Source organism: Zingiber officinale, chromosome 10B, assembly GCF_018446385.1.
Source record: "Zingiber officinale cultivar Zhangliang chromosome 10B, Zo_v1.1, whole genome shotgun sequence".
Lineage (NCBI taxonomy): Eukaryota > Viridiplantae > Streptophyta > Magnoliopsida > Zingiberales > Zingiberaceae > Zingiber > Zingiber officinale.
The window spans coordinates 8,967,941-8,977,388 of NC_056005.1; the positions used below are offsets into that span (position 1 = coordinate 8,967,941).

Sequence of the window (9,448 nt, forward strand, 5' to 3'; positions counted from 1 at the left end):
AGTTGTTTAATTCTTATCAAATAATGGATAGATGAATTCTTGAATCCATCAGTGGATTATTTTATTTTATTTGGATTTTTTCATCCTCCCAAAATCACGCGGAAAGCCCATGTCCGCCCTTTGCACCGCATGCCTCCAACAACCCAAATGCCTTCCTCTTGCTCAAGCAGAAGAGGTAGGGGCCCATCTTCAAGATGCACATCCTCAACTTCCCCTGCATGATGGTGTCCAACCCAGAGGCCACTCGTTTTGTGCTTGTCATGAAGGCACACCTCTTCAAGCCCACCTTCCTTGCCAGCAAGGAGTGCATGATTGACCCCTAGGACATCTTCTTCCAACAAGGAGCTTACCACGCTCGCCTCCGCCACCTCATCCTCCGTTCCTTCCTCCCCGACACTATCTGCTCCTCCATCGCCAAAGTCAAGGCCATTGCCCTCCGCCCACTTTTCAAGAAGAGCAAAAGGAGATCACGAGGAGTAAAGGGAGTGAGCCCCTCGCTTGGGTCGACACCAAGAAGATGCTGCTCTCCTCAAGGAGATCCCAGTAACCATGTGAATGGCTTCCATCCTATTCTTCACCTTCTGAGAAGTCGTTGAGGATGTGGAGTATCAAGGCAAGTAGCTAACTGACACTGTCATGCCCATGCTCATCCAATTCCATCTTTGACTCCAGCGATTAGTAGGGCACCTGATTCCTAAGGGATGGAAGGTGTTGCTGCTCTTCAGAAACATCCACCATAGCCCAGAGAACTTCTTCGACCTAGAAAAATATGACCCCTCTAGATTCAAGGTCAATCTCCTCCCCATCTCCATCACAACTCCTCTCCACAATCTATAAATTAATCAACCAATCAATCATTCTCCTGAACTGGCACTACTGCAGGTGGCTCCAAAGCCTAACACTTTCATGCCATTCGGAAATAGGGCCCATTCCTGCCCTAGAAATGAGCTTGCAAGATGGAGATGCTCGTCCTCCTCTACCACCTCACCACAAAATTCACGTAAATAAATCTCTTCCCCAAAATCATTCTGAAAGCGTTGACCTTTTTCTAGTGGGACACTGCGATTAATGACACTTTGCTTTCTTTCTCCATCAAGTGGTCTATAGTGTGATCCCCGTGAGCAGGTGAGCGACCTCTTCATTCTTCTCTTCCATTCGAGGGATTCTTTTCTTTTCCCTCTTCTTTGTTTTCTTTTCTCTTTCCTTCTTGCAAGGATTTTTTTTCCTTCATTTCTTTCTTTCTTTCCTCAATCCATGCCATAGAGTAAACAGAGCATTAGGGATTTTATATCGAGAGCAGATGTAATCTCTATTAAAATCATCAAAATCTAAGCCGATAAGAATATACTAGGGGCGAAGGACACTTAAGCTATGCGAGAACACAAAGTAAACAAGGAATAAGCAACTTACTAGATCACTTAGGGCTGAAAAGGGAAGAAGTTTGCAGAAGAGAGTTCGCTGGAGAGAAAATCAGGAAAGACGAAAGGCAAAGTGCTAAGAGCATGCACCATTTAGGGTTTTTATAAAGTATAATTTAACTACAACTATTTGATAAAACGACAGATGCACAGAGGATCATTGATTTGGAAGGAGGAATGTGTTGTAACCCCAAGGTTGTTTTAGTGTGATCAACAATTTAAGTTAGGTCCTGTGTGTTGTTAACCTTGTGTCTAAGTGTGCAGGAGCTTAGGAGCACAAGTAGTCGAACGGAAGACGTAGCTAGCGAGAAGGACGACACACGGTGCGTCCGAGGGATGAGACACTATGGAAGAGTACACCGGTGGACGAGAAGGAAACGTACAGTGGTTCCGAGGGATGAGAAGTTGAAGCGGAAGAATGTTTGAGGAGCAAGAGACGTAGCTAGCGAGAAGGTCGACATGAGGTGCGACCGAGGGACGAAGACTGAGGATGAGTATGCTGGTGGATGAGAAGGAAGCACGCGGCGATTCCGAGGGATGAGAGGCCGGAGCGGAAGCCTCCTCGAGAAGATCGGAACTTGGGTTCGGATGAGCCCTATTTCGGATGGCCGAGATCACCCAAGCGGACGAATCTGGAGTAGAAGACTCAGACCAAAGGCGAGCTGAACCAGAGTAGAGAGCCCGAACCTCCCGGCGCTCGGAACCATTCCGGGCACCCGGAGGTTCAAGTTTGACTGGATCGTAGTTTGACGTCATCTGAACGTTCGGGATAAAGTTTTATCTCCCCAGGGCGCCCGGAACCCTTACAGGCGCCCCGACCAAGGTTATAAATATAGCCTTGGTCCAGAAGCTTTTCAACGAACTCAGAAATTGTAATTCCAGCGCTTGCATGCTCTCTTTTAGTCTATGTTTCTATTTTCTGTGCTTCATTGATGTAAGAAGCTTCTTCGCCTGAAGGAGATATTAGTGCGCCTTTCATTTGCCTTGAATTAACAACCTCCCTGGTTGTAACCAAGTAAATACTTGTGCCTCTTCTTTTCTATTTTTAATTTACTGCTTTGCTTTACTTATGCAAGTGTTTTTCTGTTGAGAGTTTGAGAATGGTTGGTTTTCATTTTTTTTGTTTGCAGGATATCTAACCCCTTTTAGCCGTCCCAGAACAGTCCAACAAAATGTGTCGTTGAGTCGTACGAAAAAGCGTGCATCAGAGGCCGTCTCATAGAACGAGGAGTAGTGTCACATGACATTCACCCATAAATAGGCATTTATGATGGAGGTGATAATCAAATCATTCCGCTGCCAAAATGCCTCTCCGTGTGTTCTCGGTACTCTTTTCTGAATAGCTAACCACTGATAGGCAGTTTTTAAAAAAATGTTACTAAGTGTCCTAGGTGTAAATGAAAGCATGAATTTTTAGACGACCCTAATAAAAGGAGCAAGCATGCAAAAATCGAACTTGGATCCAGTCAGTCAGCTACACCTTCTTCGACTAGACTTGAAGGGGAGACTAGTGATACAAATTGTAACGAGCATACCCAAAAGATGACGTGGCAATTAAAGTCAAGGTAACGTGGCTGTCCAAGTCAAGATGACGTGACAATCAAAGTCAAGGGAAGGGAGCATCTCCCACTCGACTTCATCGCTCACCCAGCGCTAAGGCTCTTAGGTCTAGCCCAACCCGACTATAAGCAGTTCAGGAAAAGGCTAACCGAACCTTAATCCGGTCGAACATAAGGGGTTTAGTGCTTTACTCTTGAAATGAAAAGATAGCATGCCCGGTCAGTCAATAGCTGACCATGTTTAAAAATAGTCAACTTTATAAGTCTACGAAAAGTCCAACCCATCTTACACTTGACTAGTCATGGTATAGTCAGAATAAGGGCCTGCCTCCCCGATGCCCATAAATCTTCCTATGCATGTCCAGCCGGTAAAAGGTTGGTCGGGCTTAAAGCACTTGGCTTCATATTAACTCCCAAATGGATTTCCAGCACGCATAGTTTATCATATGGCTTCTTGAACGAATTTCTAGTATGTTCAATGCATCATATTATTCTCTGAACGGATTTCTAATGGCATTCAATACATAACAAAGTAGCTTAATACAAGGACAGATATAAAAATGACTGGCATTACAAGCTGGTCGAGATATACTTAGCTAATAACATAAGCAAAGAATCCTAACAACCTGTCAGAATAACAACTATATGTCAGAGAATATTCTGCTAGAATCTTTTTCAATGATTATTGTGTCTCAACTCAGCAGATCACTTATAATAGCATATTCCTTTAAGTGTCTTATCAATGGTGTAAGCTATAAACGATAAAAGAGATATACATATAAGTAATGAAAGATTTTTCGAACAATTATTGAATAGGTTGTACCATTTTTGTTACCCGACAACCTCTAACATTCTTAGTCATCTCACGATTGCGGAGGTTATGGGGGGCAGTATTCTCCGTTGGCAAGGTACGTTTTCTGAACATCTGAAGCTTATTCTCGCACACACGTCGTTTACTGTTCTTCATTCTCCTGTCTGGAATTACACTGACTTGAGCGTCAGATGGTCTCTCTAATTTTTGAGCACTGACGTTTTTTTGCCTCGTCTGAGTGTGCACAGGATCGAAAGAAAACTTTTTCATATAATAAAAAATCTTCTCTCAATCAACTATTAAATCACCGTTCCCAGCGTACTATCTCTCTACGTTTTTAGATCGGATTAGAGTCCTTACGAGAAACTGAGTTTTGTGCAGATTTATCTGCAACTTACTCCCCAAACTAATGTCGTATTTAGCTTCTGCTTCATTTTCTCACATGTTACGGCTTAAGTAAAATAATGAGACTTTCAAATAATATGGCTCCGTGGAATTTGTTGGTTGACATGCAGCCATATGTGATGCTTTGTATACTCCTTATAATCAAGAAGAGAGACGAGTTCAAAAATCAAAGGTTATTCTATCACAATAAACAACTTTTTAACTTTATAACTTGTAGAACTGATAAGCAATAAAAAGAGGGAAGTTATGGAAAGGGAAATGAATCAGCAAAAGAAAGTGAACATAGTAAGAAACTAAAACATCATCTTGTAGGAATTAACCGAATTGGTGGTAGTCTTTGTTGCTTGCACCCAGGTAAGGGTATTGATATAGGTGCAAATCTAAGTGTACTATCCTGCTTATTTTTAAAGATTTAACACTTGATCAATAAGAATTACCCATTTGATAAGATATAAATCTAAGTGTCTATCCGCCTTTATAATTGTATGTTTACTCTCAAAGACAAAAATTAGTTTAACTTTCTCTCCCCCAACTTTTGGTCCAGGAAGTCGGCGAGGCAACAGCAAGATCGGGTGGCCAAGGCTACAAGTTGAAGTGACTCAGCGAGATTAGGAAGGAGAAGATGAGGTATGACGGAATGATTTCAGCAAATCTTTATTTGTTTTTTTTTAAAAAAAAATACACCACAGTTACGTTTAAGAACATTCGCAGTTGGACCTTCTGGCTAACTTTGTTTCTCCAAACTCGACATTAGAAAAAGAAGAACACAAACAGTTGAATTCACTGCTGAGACTCTTCGACCATGATCACCCCTTTCTTTCTCCATTCAACAAGTGTGCTGGAGTCTTCCCTCTTATGATCTTTGATCTCAACTCCACTGGAAGCATCAGGAGAGACCATGGTGAGAAGCTCAGGGAGTGCCAAAGATTTTGAATTGCCCTGGAGGAGAGAACAATTCCTCCTGCTAATCCATCACCTGGATCAATCCACCATTACACTAAACAGAAAACCAGAAAAGCAACATCAGCTACTATACATCTTTATTTAGCTAGTAGCAAAATGTATGATGACTCAATCCTAAATTATACATGTGTGTGTGAGGCGAAGACTCTTTTTATAGTGAACAAAAAGCTGCACGACTGGAACAGCATCTTCTTAGGATATACGCCACTATCTCAGTTGTCACTTTATCTCCATCACTTCAGGTATTTGTTTCCCTTAGCATCTAAGCATATCCCCTTTTTCTCCCGTGAAAGCTACCGTTGTGTGCTAATTTAGTTGATTGAGTTGCGAGATTATTCTAAGTGTTGGGTTTTGTTTCTTCTGATAGCAATTGTTTTCTTTAAGCACGCTTTTGTGATGGTGTGTGAGATTACTGAATGGATTCGGGAAGGTCTCCAAAAGGAGATTCGTAATGAAATGTTTGGTTGGAAAGGGCCCTTTTCCCGTGAGTGATCCTAGTGGGTTTATTCCATCTGCCACTTAGGAATGAAAACGGATGATGTAGACAAATTTTTATAATAATTTTTTGCTTAATTATTATATATATATATATATATATATATATATATATATATATATATATATATATATATATATATATATATATATATATACCGGGACTAGCACGGTCATATATATCGACCGAGTGGTCTAGCCGAGTGGACCTCTGGTTTGATTAGATCATGAGTCCCTCAAGATTTTGATGAAACCACGAGTTGTTATTCCGAGATTTAGAGTTGAGTCCTCTTGATCACTCAAGGCTAGTACGATCACATGTCTCGGCCGAGTATTCTAGCTGATCGAATCTATGGTCCGATCGAATATGCTAGGCATACGACCAGATCGGGCTCTTTAGCTAAGTGGAGAGGATGAACGGAGAGGCCGAGTCCTTGAGAGTGACATCATTCCTTAACTGACCCGACCATGTTGGTAAACGGGGTTCGATCGGACAATAAAGGTAACTCGGTTAGCCTACCATCAAAGCATATTAATGATTCATCAATCCAACGACCTAATATTCCTTTTTGGCATTTTATGTAACGGTTGTCAGATAATTAAGGGAATATTCCCTATGCAATTTTTACAATAAAAACATCTAATATGCAAATCACAGAAGTGGTGGGTCCATTTTCAGAAAAGGTGTCAGAATGTCAAAAAAGTCGATCTTTTTTAGGAAATGCAATGATATTCGTGCATAGAGAAAAATTAACACTATATAAGAAGTTTCTTCCTAAAGGCACAAATACGCAACATTACACACTCAAAGTTCATTGTTCATTTCTACTATTCACTGCATTCTTTTTCTTCTCGATCACTCGATTGACTTGAGCATCAAAGTGCCTATGCTAGGGACCCCTCCTTGACCCGGTTGCTGACATTTTTTTCCCTTTGTGCTCTTTTTTGACACGCAGGATCGCTCAACGTCCTTTGCTTTTATCTCAAACGTCAAAGCCACCTATCGAGTGCATCATCTTCCATGATTTCAGACAAGATCAAATTTGGCGTCGTCTGTGGGAAGGTTCGCCTAAATCTGAAACACGAAGATAGAGAAGACCGGAGGATTTTCTACAATTACTTTGTCGCAAGAATACTTGGAGTTGCTAATAACCACCCGAGCGTAGAAGTTAATGCAATAGCAACAAGTAGCAGCCGAGTGTCCTTTGCCAAATGACCTGGCTGTATCGATGATGGACCCACAGACCGAACGAGGGACTCGAGTGGAAGGGTCGACTAGGTTCCAACAGATCCCTCCTCCTCCGATCGGATTCATGCATACACCTTTACAGCGGAGCAACCTTCCACCTATGTCCCCATCCCCGCTTGCATATCACCGAGCATTGTTTCATACTCCCTTTGATGATATTGGCTGAGCGGAGAGGCCCTAAAGATCATCTTCTAAAGATGCACCCGCTTGGGATATTCGGAAAGATAAAGTGTTAGTACCCCAAGGTAGTTTGATGCGATCAACCAAGTCAAGTTAGGTCCGTTAGTATTTAACCCTTGTGTCTAAGTGTGTAGGAACTTAAGAGCACAGGAAGTCGAGAGAAAGGCGCAGCTAGCGAGAAGGACGACACGGAAGAGAGCCGACGGGCTCGGTGCGTTTGAGGGATGAGGTGCTGTGAAAGAGTATGCGGGCGGACAAGAAGGAGGCGCGCGACATTTCCGAGGGACGAGAAATCGGAGCAGAAGATAGCTCGAAGGCCGGAAGTTGGGTTCGGGTGAGCCCTATTCCGGATGACTGAGATCACCCAAGCGAGTGGAGCCAGAGTGGAAGATCCAGACCAATTCGAGCGGGGCCGGAGTGGAAGACTCGAACCAAAAAGTCAACTGGAAGTTGACTTTCTAGTCCGAGCACCCGGAACCCTTTCGAGCGCCCGGAACCAAAAGTTATCCGGAACGCAACGTGGCGCCTTACGTTACGACGGGGATAAAAGTTTATCCCCTTCCAGGCGCCTGGACCCCTTCCAAGGGCCCCGACGAGGGCTATAAATACAACCCTAGTCCCAGAAGCTTAGATAAACACTTGTAAACGATATCTCTTATTTAGTTTTCTAGTTGTGAGATCTAACTGCTGTAAGAGGCTTCTCCACCCAGAGGAGAATTTTAGTGAGATTTACATCTTCCTTGGATTAACAACCTCCTCGGTTGTAACCAAGTAATTTCTATGTGTCTCATCTTTTTTAGTCTTTTAAATTATTTTATGCAAGTGTTGATAATTATTAAGGTATAACGATAGAGAAAGGTTGTTTTTCTTTGTAGGGCTATTCACCCCCCTAGCCGGTCACCAAGGGTCCTACAAGTGGTATCAGAGCCTGAATTCCTTAGAAGGACTAACTGCCGACTGAAGCACTAAGACGATGGTCGGACTAAGCATCTGCCCGCTGAAGTTCGAGGGAGAATTTGCATTATGGAAAAAACGCATGGAGGTATTTTTTAAAACTGATTTTGAAATTCTTTTGATAATTAAATATGGTTTTGTAGCTCTCAAAGACCAACAAGGAAATGAAAACGAAGAATACCAATGGAGCAAGAAGGAGCAAGCAGACTTCATAGCGAAAGGACGAGCCGAGTTCCACATACTCAGCGTACTAACACCCCAAGAAGTAAATAGGATAAGGAATTATGAATTAGCAAAGGAATTTTGGTAGAAGTTCCTAGAACTACACGAAGGAATTTCGGAAGCAAAGCTTGTGAGACGGGATCTTCTCCGGAACCAACTAAGGAATCTTCAGAAAGAAGAAAGCAAAACAGTCACACATCTGCACTCGAGGATCAAAGAACTCATCACCAGACTCACAAATCTTGGAGAAAAGGTAACAAACTGAGATTTATTAAGGTAGACTTTAAATGTATTCCCTAAGACACCTAAGTGGACCTCTATAGTCGACTCATTTTATATATCTAAGGACCTAGAAGTAAGTTCATTAGAAAATCTTTTTTTCACCTTTGAACTTTATGAATCTAGATGTGCAGAGATGAAAAGGGAGACTAGTCAGAACATTGTCCTAAAGGCAAGAACAGACAATCCAGACTCAGAAGCGTCAATCGACGAAGATGAAGCAGCGCTATTAGTAAGAAAATTTAACAAATTTTTTAAATCTAATAAATTTAAATTGTAGACGAGAAAGCATTATCAAAACAAAAGGAAGACCCAATGTCACAACTGCAACGAAGAAGGGCACATCAATGATGACTGCCCAAAATTGAAGAACAATGACAAGGAGAAGAACAAGAAGTCAGCCCGACCCAAACATAATCTAAAGGCGATGTGGGAGGACACGTCATCCTAATCCGAAATTGAAGCCTACGCCGGACTAGCCCTAATGGCAGACCATTAAAAGGAAGACGAAAGCATCTCAGAGATGAGCATCGATGAAGGGGGAGGATCATCAGAGGAAAGGTACGATGAAAGAGGAGCATCAGAATATGAGGTAAGTCAGGTTCGTGTCTTATCTCCTGAAAAGTCATTTCAATTTATTAAGATTCTTTCTAAGGATCTAGTAAAATTAGAAAAAGAAAATATAGACTTGAAAAGACAATTAGTCACTGCATGCCTCTTAGATTTGTTTGATAATTTTAAAATAGAAAATGCCAACTTGAAAATAGAAATAGAATATTTGAAAAATTGTGCATGCTCAAATAATCAAAATATTAAGAGATATAATAATTTAAATGGGTACTTTAAATACCATAAGGGCTAAATTAGGAAAATATCACAAAAATATATTCCTAAGAAATTTTTGATTAATCAT

At 41.6% G+C, this 9,448-nt stretch overlaps 1 long non-coding RNA gene across 3 annotated transcripts; it reads left to right on the forward strand.

The window, feature by feature from the left end:
- Positions 1–204: 204 nt before the first annotated feature.
- On the forward strand, positions 205–5,411 carry LOC122028632. 3 transcript variants are annotated; one of them, XR_006124889.1, is made up of 4 exons: positions 205–789; positions 883–1,000; positions 4,738–4,820; positions 4,905–5,411. It is a non-coding gene; the product is annotated as an uncharacterized LOC122028632 (long non-coding RNA). The 3 variants fall into 3 exon arrangements; XR_006124891.1 differs by having other exon boundaries at positions 4,742–4,820; XR_006124890.1 differs by having other exon boundaries at positions 4,948–5,410.
- Positions 5,412–9,448: the final 4,037 nt, after the last annotated feature.